Source organism: Sus scrofa, chromosome 5, assembly GCF_054392235.1.
Source record: "Sus scrofa isolate SSC_HxYL_T2T_F1_AM1 chromosome 5, Sscrofa_HxYL_maternal_Yorkshire_Landrace_v2.0, whole genome shotgun sequence".
In the NCBI taxonomy this organism is placed as follows: Eukaryota; Metazoa; Chordata; class Mammalia; order Artiodactyla; family Suidae; genus Sus; species Sus scrofa.
In genome coordinates this window covers 87,832,955-87,856,137 of record NC_139387.1, presented here as the reverse complement: position 1 = coordinate 87,856,137, position 23,183 = coordinate 87,832,955, and the positions used below count along the sequence as shown (strand labels likewise).

General features: G+C 46.5%; 1 pseudogene across 1 annotated transcript in view; it reads right to left on the bottom strand.

The window, feature by feature from the left end:
- LOC110260780 (putative tetratricopeptide repeat protein 41) overlaps positions 1–23,183 on the bottom strand; it is an 85,851-nt pseudogene that overhangs the window by 14,426 nt on the left and 48,242 nt on the right. The window contains exons 9-13 of the transcript XR_014845344.1: positions 18,319–18,498; positions 13,470–13,617; positions 12,754–12,902; positions 8,306–8,428; positions 2,143–2,156 (exon numbers count right to left, since the gene is read on the bottom strand). The product of XR_014845344.1 is annotated as a putative tetratricopeptide repeat protein 41 (transcript). The remainder of the gene's footprint in view (positions 1–2,142; positions 2,157–8,305; positions 8,429–12,753; positions 12,903–13,469; positions 13,618–18,318; positions 18,499–23,183) is intronic.

Sequence of the window (23,183 nt, the reverse complement as noted above, 5' to 3'; positions counted from 1 at the left end):
GACAGAGAAAGACAAATATACTCAATTATATGTGAAATCTAAAACTGAAGTCAAAGAAGCAAAGTGTAAAACGGTGGTTGCCAGAAGCTGGAGGAGCGGGGGAAGTGGGAGATGGTGGTTAAAGGGCACAAGCCTTCAGTTATCAGATGAAAAAGCTCTGGGGAGCTAATGTATGGCTGGGTGACTATAGTTAATGACACTAAATAGCATACTTGAAAGGTGCTAAGAGAGCCTATCTTAAGCATTCTTACCACACCCACAAAAAGGTAACTGTGTCAGGTGATGGAGGTATCACTAACATTGTGGCAATCATTTCACAAACTCTATGAAGATCAAATCATCAGGTTGTATATTTTAATATATATTATTTTGTCAATAGAAATAAATAAATAAGCAAAAAAAAAAAGTCACAAATAATAAATGCTGGAGAGGGTGTGGAGAAAAGGGAACCTTCCAACACTGTTGGTGGAAATGTAAGTTGGTTCAGCCACTATGGAGAACAGTATAGAGGTTCCCTTAAAAATTAAAAATATAGTTGTCATAGGATCCTGCAGTCCCGCATATATCTGGAAGAGACAAAAACTCTAATTTGAAAGGTTCCTACACCCCAATGTTCACAGCAGCACTATTTATAATAGCCAAAACATGCAAGCAACCTAAATGTCCATTGACAAATGAATGGATAAAGAAGATGTGGTATATATACTACAATGGAATATTACTCATCCATAAAAAATAATGACATAATGCCATTTTCAGCAACATGGATAGACCTAGAGATTACTATATTATGTAAGTCAGACAGAGAAAGACAATTTGATTTATATGTGGAATATGTGGAATCTAAAAAAAAATGGTGCAGTAGTTCCATTGTGGCTCAGCAGGTTAAGGATCTGACACTGTCACTGCTGTGGCTCTAGTTATAGCTGTGGTACAGGTTTGATCCTTGGGCTGGGAACTTCTGTAGGCCATGGGTGCAGCACAAAAATTTAAAAATGATACAAATTAACTCATTTACAAAATAGAAATAGACAAAGGGGAAAGGTGGGGAGGGATAAATTAGGAGTTTGAGATCAGCTGACTCACCCCACTATGCATAAAACAGATAAACGAGGACCTACTGTATAGCATAAGGAACAACACTCAATATCTTATAATAACCTATAATGGAAAAGAATCTGGAAAAGAACATATATACATACATGTGTATGTAACTGAATCACTTTGCTGTGCACCTGACACATTTTAAATCAACCACACTTTGTTGTGCACCTGACACATTTTAAATCAACTACACCTCAATTTTTTTAATGTCATTATAAAACCAGTAAACAAATACCTAAGTTTAGCTAATGCTAAGTGCTATGAAGAAAAAGGGAACTGAGTGAAAAGGTAATGAGAGTGGGGGTTCATTTACACAGGACAGAGGGGAATTCACTTGGCTCTGAAATTGTACACAGACTTTAGACAGCCTGGCTGAGTTCTAGATAATTCTCTTTCTGTTTTTTTTTCTTTTTATGGCTGCATCTGCGGCATACGGAAGTTCCCAGGCTAGGGGTCAAATTAGAGCTGCAGCTGCAGGCCTACCCCACAGCCACAGCAACGCCGGATCGGAGCCGCATCTGTGATCTACACTGGGCCAGGGATTGAACCAGGATCCTCCCAGACACTATGCGGGGTTCTTAACTCGCTGAGCCACAACAGGAACTCCTCCATAATTCTAAAGAGTTTCTAAAACAATCTCCTAACTAGGACAAGCCCATGAGAGGGTCATTAGCCCCAAGCCTTCTTCGGTCTTAAATCTCCAGTTGCCCACAGGCAGGACTGCCTTGGAATCAGTGTGCTCACCAGGACTTGTTTTCTTGCTTCACCTCCTGTCCCCCCTTTCTCACAGCCCCCCGACAGCTCCCCACTGGTCTCCTCCCCATCTTGTTTATTCCTACTTAGATCCCCTGTCTAGACATGCCCCCTTCTCTGCCAACTCGCGCTCTCCGTCGTCCTTAAGCGTCCCTCCCAAGGGGCTCTTCCCGGAAAACCTCCCACTCCTGACCCTCCCCCTTAACCGTAAACGTGCAACAGGAACCCTGCAGGGAGCCTCGAAGAGCCCTACACCCGTATGTTACAGATGGTGTCCAGACAGACCTGCACCTGAGCACCTGTGCCCTGGCCGAGGTCACGTAACATTACGGCCAGGCTGAAACTAAAACCCAGTTCGATCTCCTCTGTTTACAGCTGTGGCGTAGGTTCGATCCTTGGTCTGGGGAACTTTCACATGCGGCCAAAAAAAAAGGCAGTGCAGACTTTAAAGAAGACCACTTAATGCCTAATGTTCCATAACATTTACTACACAGGCCCCAAGACTTCTTTAAACATGACTGATGATGAGGCCTGATTACATGTGGCTCTGGCTTCCTTCTTAACTTGTGGAGTCCCGCAGGCACATTCCATGTAGACAGACATTTTCCATCAGAGCCAGTTCAAAGGACCAGGATATGCCACCCCAAAGCAGGCTACACTGACGTTAGAATTACTGTGAGCCGAGTGGAGGCATTTGAGTTCCTGAGATGCCTCATGTGCCTAAACGCAGAGCCTCCCAAAAGGACTCAAGTGTTCTAAGTCCCCTCCCTGGAAGGTTAGGAAGCCGGCCCCAGACCCAGACAGACACTGTCACCAACTACCCTTTCCTCTGTTCTCCTAAGGGCTGATTTACCCTTCCAGAGAGTCACATGCTTTCCCACGAGTGCCCTTTCCCCCCTGCTTCTTCCCTGCTAAGACAGTATATAGACCCCAAGTTAGAGCCACCCCATGGGGTTGCTCCTTACTGAGTGGTGTGTAAGTGTGACGCACACACGAGTAAATTTCTGTTAGATTTTTCTCCTGTTAATCTTTTCTCAGGCTAATTTTATTTTTATTTATTTTTTTCATGATAGACTAAATATATATTCCTTCCAAATTCAAGTTCTTTCAATCTACAGTGGACTTAATTGAGAGTGTTAACTCTCCCTTTCTACATTTTATCCATTTCCCATTCTTTTTTTTTTTTTTTTTTTTTTTCTTTTTAGGGCCACACTACTGGCCTATGGAAGTTCCCAGGCCAGGGGTCAAATCGGAGCTGCAGCTGCTGGCCTACACCACAGCCACAGCACTCAGGCTAATTTTAAAGGGTCCCAGCAGGAGAAACCTTAGGAGGGTAGAGAAAAAAAAAATTTTTTTTCTCCCCTACAGTTTTGGTGATAAAGGTGGGATTCTATCATCTAAGACATCTTGCTTGGTCAGAAGCTGCAGTTAAGAGATCCGTGGCCTCTGACAAAAGTCATAGAAGATACAACTTCTCACCAAAATCAGCCTCCTAGATCTCTGTCCGCCGGGTCAGGTGGAAAGAGGAGGATACTGAAAATCCGTCTTTTCAACTTAATTTTCAGGCTCAGTCAGGAACTCTAAGAGAATGGAGGAAAAGCTTTTCCGCCCCGCATAGGAAAACTAAAAACACGTTGAAGAACAGCTGATTCTGAGGTCTCCATAAACTTAGTCTACTTTCCCTCCCCAGGCCCTCATTCTCCTGTTCTGAAGCTCTCCATCGGCTCTTACCACCAGAGATTGAAACAAAAGCACAAGAATCCTGCCTTGACAGCTGAACTAACCATACACAACTTTCCTGTGAGCCTGGAGTGGGCCTTATGTGAAATGAACCAACTACCATTACCAGCAGGCGAGAAAAACAACAAAATAGTGGCAAGGAAGTAGTCCTTACAGAAAAAATACTTGGTTATAACCACATTGAAAATTGGCTGCAGGGAGTTCTCATTGTGGCTCGGCGGAAATGAATCTGACTAGCATCCATGAGGACGCAGGTTCAATCCCTGGCCTTGCTCAACTGGTTAAAGATCCGGCATTGCTGTGAGCTATGGTGTAGGTCACAGATGCCACCAGGATCTGACGTTGCTGTGGCTGTGGTGTAAGCCAGTGGCTACAGCTCTGATTCAACCCCTAGCCTGGGAACCTCCACAGGCTGAGGGGGTGGCCCTAAAAAAGAAAAAAGAAAAAAAAAAAAAAAAAACAGTGAAAAAGAAAATTGACTGCAAAATAGAAGCCTATTGTAAAGGCTTATGAAGTCATAAAAGCACTGCAATTGCCATTACAGATGCGTCCTTATCAGAAAATAAACGAATATAGTATACTTTCATCATAGAGAGGCCACCAAAACTGGTAATAAAAAATTATATGACGAAACCAAATCAGGTATACTGAAGCTATGTACCAGACCCTAAATCTTCGTGTTTTGAAGTAAAAGACCTTTCCTTTAGCCTCCCAGGCCTCCCCTTGGTCTCAAAAGGCTGACTCAAGAGTTAATGATTAGGAAATAGTGTTACAGTTAAAAACTAGTTAAAACAGTCTCTATTCCGTTATGTCCTGCCTTGGCCCACGAACTCAGTACTGTTTACTTTCGAGTTAGAGTTATATTGCCCCTAGTGTCTGGATTTTCACAAAAGATCTCTTCCTTGATTAATTGCTTTCTTTTACTAATGGTTACTTTCCAGGTTCTATTGCACCCAGTGTTTTCTTTTGTAATGGAAACACTCCCTGACACCCCTTCCCTGCAAGCCATCTTCACACCAGAGAGCAAGTCAAGGAACCATAACCCCGGAGACAACCAGAAACCATCCCCAGACCCTTCTGACAGCTCGGAAATGATCCATGGATGAAGAATAATATAAATACCGTAATCAAGAACCCTGGCTTCTGAAACCTATAAAACCCGTTGCTTTTCCCCCTCTCAAGTCAGGACATAATTTTGAGGCACTAGCCTGCTGTGTCCTTCTCTGCCTGGCAAAGAAATAAAGCTGTTCTTTCTCTTCCTCAAAACTCTGTCTCTGAGGAGTTCCCGTCGTGGCGCAGTGGTTACGAATCCGACTAGGAACCATGAGGTTGCGGGTTCGGCCCCTGCCCTTGCTCAGTGGGTTAACGATCCGGCGTTGCTGTGAGCTGTGGTGTAGGTTGCAGATGCGGCTCGGATCCCTCGTTGCTGTGGCTCTGGCGTAGGCCGGCGGCTATAGCTCCGATTAAACCCCTAGCCTGGGAACCTCCATGTGCCGCAGGAGTGGCCCAAAGAAATAGCAAAAATACAAAAAAAAAAAAACAAAACAAAACAAAAAAAAACAAAAACAAAAAAAAACAAAAACAAAAAACTCTCTCTGAGACTTAATTGGTGCTGGTGTACAGAGGCTGCATTTTCGGCTATAAGATTTGTTCCTTTTCCATAAATGTTCTCTAGATTTGCTCCTGCATTTTCTGTTTATAAATAACACCTTTCATTCACTTAGCCTGGAAACCCTTACTGGAAAAAAAAAAAAAAGCACACACACACACACACCCCGAATCTAAAGAGTGACTACAGCAAATATTTTTTATTGCAAATACTTTTAAGCCTTTTTCTTCAGCAAATGACTAAGCTGAGAGCAATCCTGTTTAATTGTAACATGAATGACAAATGTATATGCCAGGGAAAGTGGTTGGTTTAGGTCAGGGTTTCTTAGTCTCGGAACTCTTGACATGTGGGGCTGGATAATTTTTTATTTTGAGGGGGCCTTCCTGGGCACTGGGAGATGTTTAGCAGCCTCCCAGGCCTCCAGCCACCAAATGACAGTAGCTCTCCCCACCCCCAGCCGTGACAATCAGTAGTTTCTCTAGACTTTGTGTCCTGAGGGTCAAAATCACCCAGGTTGAAAACATCTCTTTAAGGCTGAAGTAGAGTGTGCGCTGTGGCAATGAGGTTTCAGGAGCCCTGATCGTGAGTCAAAATGAAATGTTTTTAGCTGTGGCATTTACAGAAAATGAGATTTCTAGTGTAGCCTCCTGGAAAAAATAAACAAAGCTGCCTAGGGCCTGAGAGGTCTCTGACCCTCACTGAGCCCTCACTCTGTCTGACCCCCTCATCGGAATCTGAAGCCGGTAGTTGGGAAGTGCTGCCCTCTGGGAATCACACCTCTTACTCCCCCTCACCCCGCCCTCCAGCTGGGGTCTGTCTCAAGCTCACTGATCAAGCCTTACCGGCAGCCTGCAACTCAACTCCCTTTGTCCTCAATTCCCAAGTTTGTCAGCGATGCTCCAGGCAAATGACAGAATTCATGAAGTGGTTACTATTTGCAGAAGCTAATGGGCTACTGAGTCACAGAGGCACTGAAGCAGTAAAAGGCAAGGTCCTGCTACCCTGGTCCCTGGCCACAGCAGAGCCTGGAAAGCAGGACCTTTCTCCCAGAGGCCTCTGCGTTCTGCAGTAGTGACCCCAGAGGACCACCCTTAAAATGTAAGTAAATTGCACCCAACGGAGCTAGTACCAGGGACAAAGAGATTCAACCATCACTATAAACCAGAGGTAATAACATCACCCTTCTGGTGGGAGACACTCAAAGAATCCGAACTCCTCCCATGAAAGGGAGCAAAGCAGAAGCAAGAGGAGCCATTGGACCCAACCCCAATCCCTCCTAACAAGATTTAAAGCCAAAACAAATTTTTTTTGGCTGTGCCCACAGTGTACAGAAATTTCCAGGCCAGGGATCAAACCGGTGCCACAGTGGTGATAACCCTGGATCCTTAGCAGCTAGGCCACCAAGGAACTTCCATTTAAGGATAAGTGTTTAATTTCAATTCTTAACTTTTATCTCAAGTTTAAAATGCTTATCTTTAGTTAGAAAATGCCTCCAGGAATTCGCATTGGGCCTCAGCAGGACGAACCCAACTAGTATTCATGAGGACATGGGTTCAATCCCTGGCCTTCCTCGGTGGATTAAGGATCCAGTGTTGCCATGAGCTGTGGTGTAGGTCGCAGACGTGGCTCATATCTGGCATTGCTGCGGCTGTGGCGTAGGCCAGTAGCTGCAGTTCTAATTCAACTCCTAGCCTGGGAACTTCCATATGCCATGGGTGTGGCCCTAAAAAGACAAAAAAAAAAAAAAAAAAGAAAGAAAGAAAGGGAATGCCTTCAAATATCTCTGGGCCAGACCTGAGGCATGGGGTCCTATGCCCTATAAGTCAAAGGTGGGCCCACGTGAAAGGTCATTTGTTATTTCCAGTCACATGTTACTGCAATGACACAGGAATAAATATGACAAGGCTGCTGCTATACAAACAGCATCTTAGAATCGGAAGGAAGAAGGGTACCTACTCTACAAAAGAATGAGAAATGGGATGGAAAAGACTTTTAAAAGATATCTTTCTGGGGGTTCCTGTCATGGCTCAGCAGAAACAAATCCGACTGGGAACCATGAGGGTGCAGGTTTGATCCCTGGCCTTGCTCAGTGGGTTAAGGATCCAGCGTTGCCATGAGCTGGGGTGTATGTAGGTCGAAGACGCAGCTCAGATATCTGGCATTGCTGTGGCTGTGGCTGTGGCCAGAAGCTGTAGCTCTGATTGGACCCCTAGCCTGGGAACCTCCATATGCCGTGGGTTAGGCCCTAAAAAGACAAAAGACCAAAAAAAAAAAAAAGATATCTTTCTGCTATGGACTGAATTTTTTTTTTTTTTTTTTTTTTTTGTCTTTTGTCTTTTGTCTTTTCTAGGGCCACACCCGCAGCATATGGAGGTTCCCAGGTCAGGTTCCAATCAGAGCTATAGCTGCCGGCCTACACCACAGCCACAGCAATGTGGGATCTGAGCTGCATCTGCAACCTACACCACAGCTCACAGCAACACCAGATCCTTAACCCACTGAGCGAGGCCAGGGATCGAACCCGAAGCCTCATGGTTCCTAGTCAGATTCGTTTCTGCTGCGCCACGATGGGAACTCCTGTTATGGACTGAATATTTATGTCCCCCCTAAAATTCTTATGTCAAAATCCAAACCCCCGAGATGGTGGTATTGGGAGGCAGGGCCTCTGAGAAGTGATAAGGCCATGAGGGTGAAGCACTCACGAATGGGATAAGTGCCCTGAAAAAAGAGACACCGCCCTCCCCGTGGTTCTTCCGTTATGTGAGGACACAGAAGAGGACTGTCTTTGACAGGCCTCCCCAGACACTGAATCTGCTGGCACCTTGATCTTGGACCTCCCAGGCTCCAGAACTGTGAGAAATAAAATTCCGTTGTTTAAGCCACCTAGTCTATGGTGTTCTGTTACAGCCCACTTGCCTCATGAGGGAAAGGAAATATGCAACAAAAACCACAACAACAAACGCTTGAAAGTATATGGAACAGGAGTTGCTTGACTCAAAAGTGAAGACTTTAAAAATGAGCAAAGTACGCAGGTGAAACACAGGGAAAAAGTCATCTGCCTCTATTAGAAATACATCAAAGCAATTTCCTAATTTATACAAGGTATCGCGTCGGCTAATGCTCCGCTGCTTCCTGACGAGCACGGAGCTGGCCAGAGTGCATGCATTTTCCTTTATTTCTATCACTTGTTTATAATATTCAATTGCTTGCTTGCTTTGGAATCTAGAAAAGAGAAATCTAATTAAAGTTTCCACTGAAGAGGCATGGCATTCATCCATTTACCCAATGCTGGCGCTGGGGTGCAAAGATGAGTGGGCTTAATCCTTGAATTCAGAATTTCCTGCGGAGGAGGAGACCCTGGAGACTGAAATGGAGGACCAACCACTAGTTAAGGATACGAAGTGCACACCTAAGGGTCTGGGACTTTAATACTGAAGAGTCTTCAGTGAAGAGAGTGCTGTGATCCAACGTGCATTTTAGAAAATGCACCTGGCTGCGAGCGTGGAGGATAAACTGAAACAGGAGACCAGTTGGTCTAGCGGGAGAATGATGAGGGGCTGAGCTAACGCAGTGGCCTTAGACATGACAGGGGACCTGTTACGTCTTGGCATCACTTGGAAGGCGGCGGTCCTGGTGCTGGGCGTGCAGTCAGACGTCGAGGTTAGGAGCTTGGGCTCTGAGGTCAGGCAGGCCTGGGAGGGACGCAGAGGTTAGGCACCAAGGCTCTGCAGTCAGACTCCCTGGGTGCGTCCTCATCTCCTAAACCTCAGTTTTCTCACATTCAAAATGAGGATAACAGAATTGTTAAGAGGATTAAATAAGAAAATGCATGGTACAGATTTAGCATGATGTCTGATAATAAATATCATGAAGATGTATCATTAAGAAGGTGCGATGGTGTCCGCACCAGATGAGATGGGAAAGATGTATTTGGTTAGGGAGAGGGGATGGGTGGGTTTAGTCTTGAGACTATCAACTCCAAACTACCCGAATACTTTGGATACCCAAAGTGAGAATCCCAGAAGGCAGATGGATGTGCATGCGCGCAACTGAGGCTCGAGGTCTGAGAAGGAGGTGGAAATGGGAAGTGACCACCCTGGAGGATGACGGCTGAAGCCCTAGGCACCGTCAAGCTTAGGGCACCAAGAACTAAACTGAAGAGAAACACCACCGTTTGGATGAGATTCAGGGAGAGAGCGAGAAAACCCAAGAAAGAACAGAGAGGTCATCATCAGAGAAGACAGCCATGGTGGAGGGTGGCTCGGAAAGCAGGAGAGTATGGTTTCAGGAAGGAGGGAATCAACACCGTCAAATACTCCAGCAGCAGAGGACCAAGGACGTCCACGAGCAAAGAGACACAACTACGGTGCTTCTGACGACATTCACAGCGCAGACGAAATGGAGCTGGTGGAGGAAGAAGGGGCCTGATGTCAATGGGAGGTGAGGCAGTCGAAAGCCTGGTCTGAGGAGGGACACAGGGAAGCAGGTGCAAGGTTGAGCAAGAGCGATGACACTGATTTCACTGAGAATGGACCACTATTCCTCTTAAGACAGTTCGTTCATTCTTCTCTGAAGGGTGAAGGGGTTACTTTTAATTTCGTAATTTTTTTTTTTGCTTTCTAGGGCTGCACCCAAGCATATGGAGGTTTCCGGGCTAGGGGTCTAATCAGAGCTGTAGCCGCCGGCCTACACCACAGCCACAGCAACACAGGATCCAAGCGGAGTCTGTGACCTACACCACAGCTCACGGCAACACCAGATTGTTAACCCACTGAGCAAGGCCAGGGATCGAACCCGCAACCTCACAGTTCCTAGTCAGATTCATTTTCGCTGCACCACAACAGGAACTCCCAAATTTTGCAGTTTGACCTCATGCATCCATCCCTGCCTATCCCCACTCTCCAAGGTCCTCAGGATCCTTGGATGATTTCTGTAGAGCGTGGGAACGGTCTTGAGGGCCTCCCGCCACCAAGAAAAAGGATCTCCACATGTTTGAGTAGTGAGTTGAGTTGCCCAGCAAAACATCTCCAGGCCTCAGGCAATGCGGAAGGTGGGATCACCTAAAGACCACCTTCAGCAAGGAAAACGGCCTCTCGGTCATCTCAGAAGGGTGACGGTTGACAGTGAGGTCTGGGCAGAAGGCTGCCAAATACAGTCGGGTCCTCCAACACAGAGGCCACACTCGTGAAAGGGCAGCAGTATTAAGTGTCTCATGATGCCAGCCCCGGGTTTGTGGTGGGGCTGCCCCGGCTGAGATGACTCAGGCAGTAGGCTATGTGTTTAGATTTTTCTTTTACGAGGCAATGGTTCTACTGTCAAGGTGTTTGCTTCTCTGAAGAAAGGCCTGTTCTCGGCTCACAGTGCTGGTCTCAAGAGGAACAAAAGGAGGCTTACGCGGTGTCAAGTGCCTCAGAAATCCCCTACAGGGGAGCAAAATAATAATACCAAGAACTCAACACATCAACTCTTTCAGGGCACCAGGCATTCTGCTCAGCCCTTTACCTACGGGATCCCTCAGCTTTCACAGTCACCCGTGAGAAGATGCTGTTACCACTCTCATCTTCCCAAAGAGGAGACGCTGAGTCACCACCACGTTAAGTGCCCAGGTTTTCACCGTTGTCAAGTGGCAGAAACAAGATTTGAACACAGGCAATCGGACCCCAGAGCCCAACAGCTCAGCACACCGATGGAGCCCCGGTCACTTTACCCTTAGATACTCCTTTATGTAGGCTACTCTTTTATTTTATTTTATTTTATTTTATTTTTTGTCTTTTTGCCTTTTCTAGGGCCACTCCTGCAGCATGTGGAGGTTCCTAGTCTGGGGTCTAATCAGAGCTATAGCCGCCAGCCTACACCACAGCCACAGCAACACAGGATCCGAGCCACGTCTGCGACCCACACCACAGCTCACGGCAACACCGGATCCTTAACCCACTGAGCAAGGTCAGGGATCGAACCCGAAACCTCATGGTTCCTAGTCGGATTCGTTAATGCCATGACGGGAATTCCTTGGGCTACTCCTTTAAAGGGTGATACTCTTGGAAAGGTTTAACGCTGTTCAGGGTTAGAGCTGACTCACACCACATTCCTCCTGGAAACAAGAGCCAGAAGAGGTCACCTCCTGGGTGAGAGAAGGACTCTTTCAAGTACGGAGGAAAGGGAACGGCGGGGTGGGGAAGAGGGAGCCAGGGAGCGGGGAAGGGGCTACAAACCCCAAACCATACAGCTTTTCCATTTCACCTAGAGTGTCCCAGCCTCGCTGAAGAGATGCTGTGGGCTGGGCAAAGGACGGGTGCGGTGGGCTCTGTGGACTTACAAAAAGCCTTCTCTGATCCCGACCTGTCAGAAGTGGTCAGATCTGGCAGATCCCAACACGGATTAGATCCAGAGGGTAATACCTACAACCCACAGATGCTAACAGAGCTCTACGGGTCGGGCTCTTCGGGGCAGTTTTCAAGGACGCCTCAACTTCTGGACTTCCGTGTCCACCTCCACCTTGTCCAACCTCAGCAGGATCCCGCAACGTCAGTTCAGCCACCCTGGGTATCTGATCAGCCTCCATACTGAGTCAGATTTTCCTCACCCCCACCGTTCCCCGGTGACCTCTGATCGCCCTGGCCTGCCTTCAGCAAGAATCCTGTTGGGGCTGTTTAGCCAGAAACCCCCCCACCCCGTATCCCTGAGGTTTCCTCTTTGTAATTTTCCATCCGCTGAAGCTTCCATCCCACTTTTCCTTGTACTCGGAGTTGAGTCCGATCTGTCTCCCTCACTGCAGAAACCCCTGCAGTGGTCCCTACACTTATCACAGGAGTTCCCCTTGCGGCTCAGCTGTAAGGCACTTGACTAGTATCCATAAGGATGATCCCTGGCCTCGCTCAGTGGGCGGGTTAAGGATCCAGCGTTGCTGTGGCTGTGCTGGAGGCTGGCAGCTGTAGCTCCGATTCTACCCCTAGCCTGGGAACTTCCATAAGCTGTGGGTGTGGCCCTAAAAAGATAAATAAATTAAAAAATGTATGTCACAGTACTTTTTTCTTTAGGAGCTTTGGTAGTGACTTGTGTGGGGAGCTGAGGAAAGCCCCACACATCTTGAGAGAGTCGGAGGTCTTCCCCAGTGGCGTGGGGGGTGGGGGGCGGGGGGGGGGGGACGGAGAGCCGGGGGGCAGGGGCGCAGGAAAGCACAGCCTGAGGCACTGCAGGCTCTGGCTGAGGTCATGCAGAAGACAGACGAGGGGGCTGTGGTCCCAGAGACACACGCCACAGAGGCCTGAAGTACATACATCTTCATCGCAAGGCCTGTGAGTGACACTGGGAGACACTCCTGCCGAAACCGCCACACGGTTTGTGCACTAAGAGCCGCCTTCAAATACATGATGGCTAGTGTCCTGACAAATAAATCAGGGCAGAACTGTCCTCGGTTTTCTGGGCAAGGCTGGAGTCAAAGGAGTGAGGCGCCCCGATGAGTGATCCCAGACCTTCCTGCCTCTGTGGGTTTGGGGGTGGGGAGGGGAAAGGAGACAGACCACTTGAAACATTTCCTAAAAGCTTACCTTTTACTTATCTCAGTGGAAAAAAACAGTAAATCTGCTGAAAACTCCATTATTTCTCCAACTAGGATGTCTTTCTTGCCAAACTTCTCCGGATATTTAAGCATTCTTGAAATTGCGTTTTTGCAAGAGAGGTGTTCCCAGCAGCAAATCTGAAAATAAAATGCATGTGTGTGACTTACTTGCTATGATACATGTTGGCTAACCTTCTTTGTGCTTTCGAAAATAATTCTCATAAAGTCCTTTATTCTATGTAGGATGCTACAAATCAGGAGAGCGGGTTTATATGAGCAGAGTTTCAAGCCTTTCAAAATGATTTACAAAGATGCGTGTACATCTTTATAAGAAACTAGGGCCCTGTTCCCAACTCCAGCACTTTGACATTCGGGGGCTGGGGAGTTGGTTGCGGAGGGAGCCGTGCAGAGGGTATAACATTGCAGATCATCCCTGGCCTGTGCCCACTACATGCCAATAGCAACACTCCCAGTCTTGACAAGCAAAAATGTCTCCAGACATTGCCCAAGGTCCTGTGGGGAGCAAGACTGCCCCTGGTTGGGAACCACTGAACCAGAGGACAAAAATGCTAAAATGCAGCCCTTCTTAACTCAATCAGTTAGGTGGGACATGGATTATTAACCAGCACTGGTTAAGTATATTAATCATAATAGTAACAGCTGGTATAGAAAACAACATTTTTAAGGAGAAAAACACATGTTTACATCAGAACGCCTTCGGTGTATTTCATAGCAGCCTGGTCACAGGTATTGCTGTCCAGTAAGCTGAACATTTCAGCAACACATCGCAAAACATGACTTTCTTTTAAGTCCTCCTTGGATGCTTAAAACAACTTTGCCAGGGTGTTCAGAACTCTGCCGGCAGGGAATAAATTTGGGCAAAGAAGATGATGCTCAAGGCTTTTCCCACAGAAGAGTCAAGATGTCACGAGGCAGAGTTGCTCTTATTTCTTTCTTGCTTTTTAGGGTTGCACCCGTGGCAAATTCCCAGGCTAGGGGTCGAACTGGAGCTGCAGCCACCAGCCTGCACCACAGCCACAGCACCGCAGGAATGGAGCCATGCCTGTGACCTACACCACAGCTCATGGCAACACTGGATCCTTAACCCACTGAGCAGGGACAGGGATCGAACCCACATCCTCATGGATACGAGTTGGGTTCGTTTCCACTGTGCCACAGTGAGAACACCCTAAGCAGAGTGTTTAATATCATTTCTTCTTCACTGTCCACAGCCAGATTTTTTCTTAATAAATCTACTACTGACCCACATTGCGAGGGAACTGGTTTTCATATAATGCATTTGCTTGTGTGCAGCAGTCATAGGGCCAAGGAGCTAAGACAATAGATTGAGACCAAATTCAAGTCTGTTTTGCAAATGAACAGGTCAGAAATAGAGTGAGAATATGGACACAGTGAAACCAGCCATCACCATGGCAACCACGGCCTACAGAAGGCAGCCTGTACAGTCTTAGGATAAGAGACAATAAAATGATACATGCTTGCAAAAGAAACACAGAAATAAGTCCCATAAACCTAATTAATAAATAATAGGCTGTACCTAGATACGTATTGCCTTGGGAGTGCCCTTCACAAAGGCCTAACATTTTGCCAATTTATCGAGAGTTAGTTAGTCTAACGATAATAAACTTCTAAAAAGCAGAAAGTGTTTCCTAAGTCATACTTTATGGTTAAAAAAATATGTTAATGGTTTCCCAGAAGGCGTTATTAGAAATTGCTTAAAACAAGGGAGTTCCCTTCGTGGCGCAGCAGTTAACGAACCCTATTGGGATTCATGAGGATGTGGGTTTGATCTCTGGCCTCATTCAGTGGGTTAAGGATCCAGTGTTGCTGTGAGCTGTGGTGTAGGTCACAGATAAGGCCCTCATCCCACATTGCTGTGGCTGTGGTGTAGGCCAGCAGCTGTAGCTCCTATTTGACCCCTAGCCTGGGAATTTCCATCTGCCAAAGGTGCGGCCCTAAAAAGCAAAAAAAAAAAAAAAAAAGCAAAAAAAAAAAGCCACAACCAAATTGGAGTTCCCTGGTGGCTCAGTGGGTTAAGGATCTGGCATTGTCACTGCTATGGCTCTGGTCGCTGCTATGGCATGGGTTCAATCCCGGCCTGGGGAACTTCTGTATGCCATGGGTGAGGTAAGGAAGGAAAGAAAGAAAGAAAAAAGAAAGAGAGAAGAGGGAAGAGGGAGGGAAGGACAGAGGGAGGAAGGAAGGAAGAATGAAACTGCTGGCACTAAGCAAAGCAGATTTAACTCCCTATGCTGTGGAATTCAGTATCAATTACAAAGGATGACATCAAATTATCAGAAAGTGTCTTTCCCATCATCAGTAGCACCTCATTCACACCCAGGACCCACCACACTCCGCCCCGACCCCATCCAGGGCCTCACACTGTACATGTGCATGTCAGGGAGAGAAAACCACACACCTAGTCCCTCCATGTCCACTCTCACCCCGCATGGAAACCTTTCTCCATACAGCAGCAAATGTGATCTCAAAGCAGAAATCAGGCCATGTCATCCCAGCCTAACGCCTGCAAGGCTTCTCCTCACACTGATAAAATTTAAATGCCTCCTGCCGCAGGATCCAAGCCCAGCTGCTTCCTGTCCTTTGTTCACAAATGTTTCTCTTTTAAAAGAAAACTTTTACTGGAGAGCACAAAGAACTATATCCAATCTATTGTGATAGAACATGACAGAAGATAATACAAGAAAAAGAATATATATATATATATATATATATATATATATATGGATGACTGGGTCACTTTACTGTACACCAAAAATTGACAGAACATTGTAAATCAACTATACTTTAATTTTAAAATTCTTTTAAAAATAATGTATATATATGTAGACTGTGTCACTCTGCCGTACAGCAGAAATTAACACAACACTAGAAATCAACCATATTTTAATAAAATTTGTAGGAGTTCCTGTCGTGGGGCAGCGGAAACAAATCTGACTAGGAACCTTGAGGTTGTGGGTTTGAACCCTGGCCTCGCTCAGTGAGTTAAGGATCCGGCGTTGCCGTGAGCTGCGGCGTAGGTTGCAGACGCGGCTCGGATCTGACGTTGTTGTGGCTGTGGTGCAGGCCGGCGGCTGCAGCTCCAATTCGACCCCTAGCCTGGGAACCTCCATGTGCTGTGGGTGCAGCCCTAAAAAAAATAGAAATAAAAATTGTAAAGCAATTTTTTTGTTGAAGTAGAGTTGATTTACAATGTTGTGTTAGTTTCAGGCGTACAGCAAAGTGATTCGGTTTTATACATACTTTTTCTTTTCCAGATTCTCTTCCACTCTAGGTTATTACAGGACATTGAATTATGTTCCCTTGTGAGACAATAGGTCCCAAAGGCTTCTTTCCATCACGAGGACAAGCCGGAGCCCTCTCCCACCTCAGGGCGCTGCACATGAAGCTCCATTTGTCAGGACGGCCCCTCACCGCCTCCCGCCCACCCCCACCCACAGGGGGCTCCTGCAGCCTCTCAAGTCTCAGCTTAAATGCCCCCTCCCGAAGAGGCCCCTCGACCACCCTTTCACAAGTGGTCCCTCCCCCGGCTTGAGCTCTGCCTCCCTCGCCTGTGTGCATCTTTCACGGCCTTTAGTCTCACTGCATTTGTCAGCTCCCTCGTGTGTTGTGAGTCAGCTCCTTTAGAGAGCAGCATGGGTGACTCTGTCCTGCTCACCCTGCTGGACTCTGCCCCAGGTAAACAGTTTTTGAATATGTGAGCCCTGGTCAGCCTAGAATCCTCCCCCACCACCCATATCTGCTTGCCTAGACCCTGAATACCCCTGACCCCGGAGAGCAGAAGTGCAGTGTTCTCCCATCAAGGCTACTGCTAATGCCGCCGATCCAACTCTAAGCATCCCTGTCCACTGGGACCCCAGCCTACCCGCTGGTTTGGCCTCCTTGGTACACTCGTCCGTACAGGCCAAGATCTGCCAAACTCCCTGGAACTCTGCGCTTTGGACACCCCAGCCAGCTTAGGGGGCCAGTCCCAAAATCCACAGAAGTGTCCCTGGTTCCCACACTGGTTTCCTTTGCTCATCAAGGCCCCAGCATGTCCATGACCAGCCCTGCCTGTGCAAGGATGATGACTTAGAAGCCAGCCTCCACAGACAGAGGATTAGAGCCTCACAAACACTGATGCTAGAAGAGATTCTGCACAACAAGGACTTATGCGGATAGGCTGTAGGCTGGAGAGGCCTAGCTTGAATGCTCAGCTCCAGATACGCTGGCTGTGGGAGCTGACACAGTTTCTTTCAGCTCCGACCTACGGTTTCCTCATCTGTAAAGTGAGGGTAGCAGTACCTACCACAGGATTTATCACTGAAGGTAAAAGAGATGGTGAGCAGAGAGTCCCTTGTACACAGCAAGCATGCAGCAAATGATAACTATTACTACGCAAGTGGATTCACAGCTGAAATGTAGAGCAGGCAAGCAGCTTGCCTGAGGTGACCTTTGATCCCATAGCCATGGCGGTGGATTGTAACAACAGCTGGGATTCCCCACACCAACCTGTGCCCAGCTCCCCTTCGCAGTGCCGCTCTGCACCTCCTCCCATCCAGAGGTCAGAGTCTCTTTCTCCACCCTTGAATGCAGCCTGGTGATTTGCTGTGACTAATCGAATGCAGTGGAAGGGGGTGCCATGCAGTTCTGAGCCTAGGCCGATCTCCGCTCAGAGTTCTGCAGGCCTGGGCCATCTTCCCGAAGGATGAGGAACATGGGCCGGGCCACCCTGTCACCCCGTCAGACAGCCATCAGACATCTGCGTCCTCTTAGACAAGCCAGCCCCACTGGTCCTGCCAACTGATGGCAGATGTTTGCATGAGCCCAGCCCAGATCTTGCTAAGCCCACCCCGGACCAAGGGGATCCCCTAGGGGGCCCATGGACCTGTGGGCAATGGTAAGCAGCTATTGGTTTTAATCCATTAGTTTGAAGATGATTTGTTATGCAACATAAGTTAATTGACAGAGCCATTTAAATATGACAGAAGTCCTCGGTTTCGTCAGACTGTAAATCAGAGGGTCAAAAATGGTTAGGAGCTGCATTCACTGGACCTTCTTAGTCTCTGTCCAATGAGTGGTACCATTGGAGCCTCGGGCGTCAGATACTGAACAATAATGCTTGCGGGTCTCCCATGAACGCTTTTAGACTTACAATAATGTGCAATGTAGATGCTATTTTTATTCTTTTCTTACAAATATGAAAACTGTGACCCAGAAAGGCTAAGTCTTGTATCTAAAAGGAAGTGGAAAGGTGGGATTTGAACCCAGAAAGGCTGGCTTCCCAGTCAAGCTCTGAACAGCCCCCTTACTGCTCGAAGCCTCCTCTTCTGAAGCGTATCATAACAGCCTTCGACCTTCTAAAAGGATGGCCTGTCGCAGGAGGAATGCTCGTGGTCAACTGACACACAGCCACCAGTCCAACAAAAAATCAAATGAAACTAAACACACACACAGCCGTTTCCCTTCCTTCATGGGTAGGAACAGCCCAGGAGTTTGACACTGAAACACGAGAGGTTAAGTCCTCTGCCCGTGCTCACCACCCCTTTTTGCTTCACTAGGTCCTGGTTGTCTTTTAAGGTGCTAGGTGAAAATTCTATCAGGTTGGACCATGCTTTTTGGAAATACTGGAACCCTTCTTGAGTCATACCCATTTCAAGATAGAGTCCCCGATAGCATTCTGTACTTTGAGAAACATTTCTGTCATGGATGGACTCTATACGAAATGAAAGAGATGCAGTGTGAGACCAGGCACAGCCCCCAGACCCCTGCCCAAGAAAGGCTCATTTCACAGTGAACTGGCCAAAGATCGCATGCCTTCCAACATTTCCCAGGGAATTCTAAATACTGATAAGATGATGGTTAGAGTGAAACATTTATTGTGAGACACTGCAAGCAAAAAATAAATTTTGGAAAATGTTTTTGCAGGTTATTGGTTCACAGTAATAAAAATTTTTGAAAATAGGTGTAACATAAACATGTCTTACACCTATTAAAGCTCCCGAAGGAGATATTATCTAAAATCCAAATGAACACCTAAAAATATTGTCCACATGAATTCAAATGCGACCAGAGATCTAACTTTATATTTGACACATTTAAAAAAATTTTTTAGGTTTCATTGAATTATAGTTGAGTTACAAAGTTGTGATAATTTCTGCTGTGATTCAGTTATACATACCATTCTTTCTCAGATTATTTTCCCACATAGGTTATCACAGAATATTGAGTAGCATTCCCTGTGCTATACAGCAGATCCCCGTTGACCATCCATTCCATATACGATAATGTGCATATGCCAAACCCAAATCCCCAGTCCATTCCTCCCCAACACCTGTCCCCTTTAGCAGCTATAACTTTGTTTTTGAAGTCTGTGAGTCTGTTTTTGTTTTGTAAATAAGTTCATTTGTATCCTTTTTTAGATTCCACATATAAGTGATATTATACGATGTTTGTCTTTGTCTGATTTACTTCACTTAGTATGATAATCTCTAGGTTCATTTATGTTGCTGCAAATGGCATTGTGTTTAGAGACTTGAATTTCAATTTCCTTTCCTGGTTTAGCACATTTATTTCAGGGGCACTTAAACGTCATTACCTTAAATCACTCCTCTGTCAAAACCTTATCAAGGTATAAAAATAAACTAGTTGTTTATAATATTTCTTTTGGCCATGCCCACAGAATGCAGAAGCTCCCAAGCCAGGGACTGAACCCATGCCACAGCAGTAACCAGAGCCACAGTAGGGAAAACACCAGATCCTTAGCCCACTCGGCCACCAGGGAACTCCCACAATTATAATCTTCTAAATGAGAGCTATTGATGAGGTATCTTACTATTAATCCTCATTTCAGAAAACTTAATATTAACAAGAACTCACGTGAATATGTTTGGCAACTGTGTAAGGCCCTATTCAAATGGACAGCATTACCACCATCACTGGTTATGTCATACTTTATACTGAAAAACTAGCCCAGGACAGGCCTGACTGAACTAGTACTCCCCCTGGGGGGGAATACTTCCCGCTCTCCTGTACCTCCTGAAAGTACCATTCCATGTCAAACTAACCTTCTGCAGCTTGATCCAGAGCTTTCCAACAAGTGTCCTACAAAGAGGCTACAGCTATTCTGAAATACCGATCTTGGCCCTGGAGGCAGCCAGGTGTGGTGTGAGATCCCTGGGCCCATGGTCTTTCATACCCCCTCTTGGGTATCTTTCCAAGTGACCCCTTCTCGGCCGCCAGCCTAGATCTCAGCCCTCGTGCTCACACATCCCATCCCCCACTTCAAGATGGCCTCCATATTGACTTTACTGAGACTGAATCTACTCTGAAAGATTGTCTTGGATGTTGGTTAGGATCACAATGGGCTGCAAGTAACAGAAAACCCAAATTAACAGTGGCTTGATTTTTCTCTCATACAAAAGTCAGAAAGTAAATGACCCAGGGCTATAGATATAGTACAAGGTCAGAGACATGGTTCACTGTTTGACCTCACCTGACCTCCATTCCAAGGACACCTCTTGGACTAAAATGGCTGCTCCATCTCCAGCCATCGTATCCACAATCCAGCCAACAAGAAGGAGGGAAGAAGAGAGGGAGGGTACACCCTCCGCTTCATGGAAACTTCTCAGACATTATCCACATCACCTCCATTCATACCCCATCAGCCAAAGCTTAGGTGTGTGCTCACCTCTAGTTTCACAGACAGCTATGAAATATACTCTGGGCTAAACATCCAGGAGGGGAATGGGCACATCGTTTAATATGAATGGGGAATAGATACTAGGAAATTACGGTCTCTGTAATTTTCTTTTAAATTTAAAATTAGCTGTATTTTCACCCATTTTCTTCCCTCCTGCATAACCTGGAGGAAGGGATGCCCCACCTCCTTACCAAGGATTCACTCCTTCCCAAGGTCTTGGAGTCCTGTCCTCTTCACAGAGTCCCCAGCAGCATCTCCAAGCCACCCCCTCCCTGGCTCATTTCCTCTTCCACCAAACACAAAAATCCTGGATCAAACCTAACCTGAACCTGATACAATCCTGACTTTTCATCTTTCTCCTTTTCCCAATACCCTTCTCAAACAGTTATCAATACATGGGGCTTCTCCACTTCATTATCACATGCCCACCTCTTAAAGCCCTGCAGTTTGGCTCCTCCCCCATATACTCCATTTCTGTCTCAGAGGTTACCACTGACTTTCATTCACCAGACCCAGGGGCCTTCTTTCAGTCCTCACTTGTCCAGACCTCTAAGCAGCAAGTGATGCTGTGAACTACTCCCTCCTCGATTTGGGGAAACTAGGCTGTCCTGATTCTCTTCCAGTCTCTCACTCCTGTGCAGGTTCTTTCCCTTTCCTCTTTTTCAGGATAAGCCATTTCCCAATAACCAGCTCCTGCTTCATTCAGAGATCTTGTTTCCTCCTGTGTTTTCAGCATTCACATGGACGGAGATGTCTCTCCAGACTCTCTCTAGATTTCCAACCCCGCATTTCCCCAGCTGGCTGGATACTCCACTCGGATATTTTTCCTGAACGGCAAACTTTGCAGTTTAAATGTTAAAAAGTCATCATTCTCCCTCCAAATCCAGCTCCCTCTTTGAATCTCCCCACTTCCATCAATCAGACTCAAATCCTCAGGGTTTCCTTGACTTCTCCCCATGTTATGGCCACATTTCCAACCAGTCTGAGTTGGGTAGAATCCCTGTCACAAGGAGGATGACAGCTCCCAACCCACCACCAGGTCACAGTGGCCCTTTGACCCTTGAGTCTCATGGCCTACATTGCCAGAAATGCTAATTAGCATGTCAAGTGCCATTGCAGAGTGTCACTTTGCTCTTTATGAAGATGCGCCTTTTATTCTCCTCTTACTCCAGACTGTTTGCTTCCTGAAGGCAGAGACCCCACAATTCAAGCATTGAGCTCTATGTTTTGTGGGTATTCAGCAAACATTTGTAGGTATGCACAGTGATCGGGACCCATTCTTAGGGCACGGTGAGTGCTGGCCACCACCCATGCAGCCCTGCCATGCATGAGCTCAGTGGATATTTAAAGAAACCATAGGAAATAAGGGTTATTATCCCTTTATTACAGGCAGAGAAACTGAGGCTCGGTGAAGTTAAATAAACCACACAGGCTCACATGGCTAGCAACTAGAACAGGCCCACCCAGACCGGCCTATCTCCAAAGTTCTGCTCTGCGCATTTTCTTAACAAGTGGGCCTCTGACACATAAACGGGGGCCTCTTCACAAAAGCATCATCTGGTTTTCCTGCAGCCCAATGCACCCACTGTGGGGGTGAGTCATGAGACTTACTTTTTTAACAAGTATACCAACTACTGGAAACCAGCTTCTTGCGGCCTCAGCACTGTTGACATCTATGCCATAGGATTCTTTGATGCGGGGGCTGTTTAGAACATTTCAGGCCTCTGCCCACGAGATGCCATTAGCAACACCCCCCCACACCAAGTTGTGACAACCAAAAACGTCTCCAACATTGCCAAATGTCCCTTGAGAAACAAAATTGTCTCCCGATTGAAAACTGCTGCATCAAAATTTTAAAATAACCTAATCTGAAGAAATTACAAAAGTGGTTTGGTACAGAACATATACAGCACAAATAACAAGCTATTTCCCCTCAGGATTGTTCTGTACCTATTTCAAAGAAGTTGTTATTGCCCCACATAGTTTTAGAACTTCTCTTTTGGAAATGGCTTCAGAGCCTAAGGAAAATTCTTTTAACAGTCTCCATGGTGGCCAGTCCCAAAGAATTGTTGCAAAAATATTTTGAGAATAAAATCATAAGATGGATGCCTCTGGAAGCAGGGCTCTGAAGTGGGAAATCTTCTCGGAGTGTCTCCGCTTTTCCCTGCCTCCTGCACAGCCTCCTCTCCCTTCCCCCACTGACTCCACTGACTCTGCTTCATCCCTGATGGAGATGCTGGCAGTGACTTTCAGCTACACTGGGAGCTCCACGAGGACAGAAAGCATGTCTGCCTCACCTGCTGCTAGCCCCCAATTCCCAGTACAGAGCTCAGGGCGGGCAAGGCTCTCAGCGAATGTTAGCTGAGGGAGGGAGTGAATGACTGGTGAATGAATGAGCGAATGAGTGAGTGGCTGGGTGAGGGAATGAATGAATAAACAGCTGAGTGAGTGAGTGGCTGGGTGAGGGAATGAATGAATGAACGTGTGAGTGAGTGAATGGCTTGGTGAGGGAATGAATGACTGAGTGAACGCATGAATGGCTGCAATCAGGCACTCAGTGGTTACCTATTAAAATAATTTGGTGCTTTGCAGAAAGATACATGTCAGTGGTGAACATCTGGACCTCATGCGGGAAAAAACTTTTTTGGTATAGGGGGATATTCCATAATCACAATAAAATACCAAAGAATCACTGGACT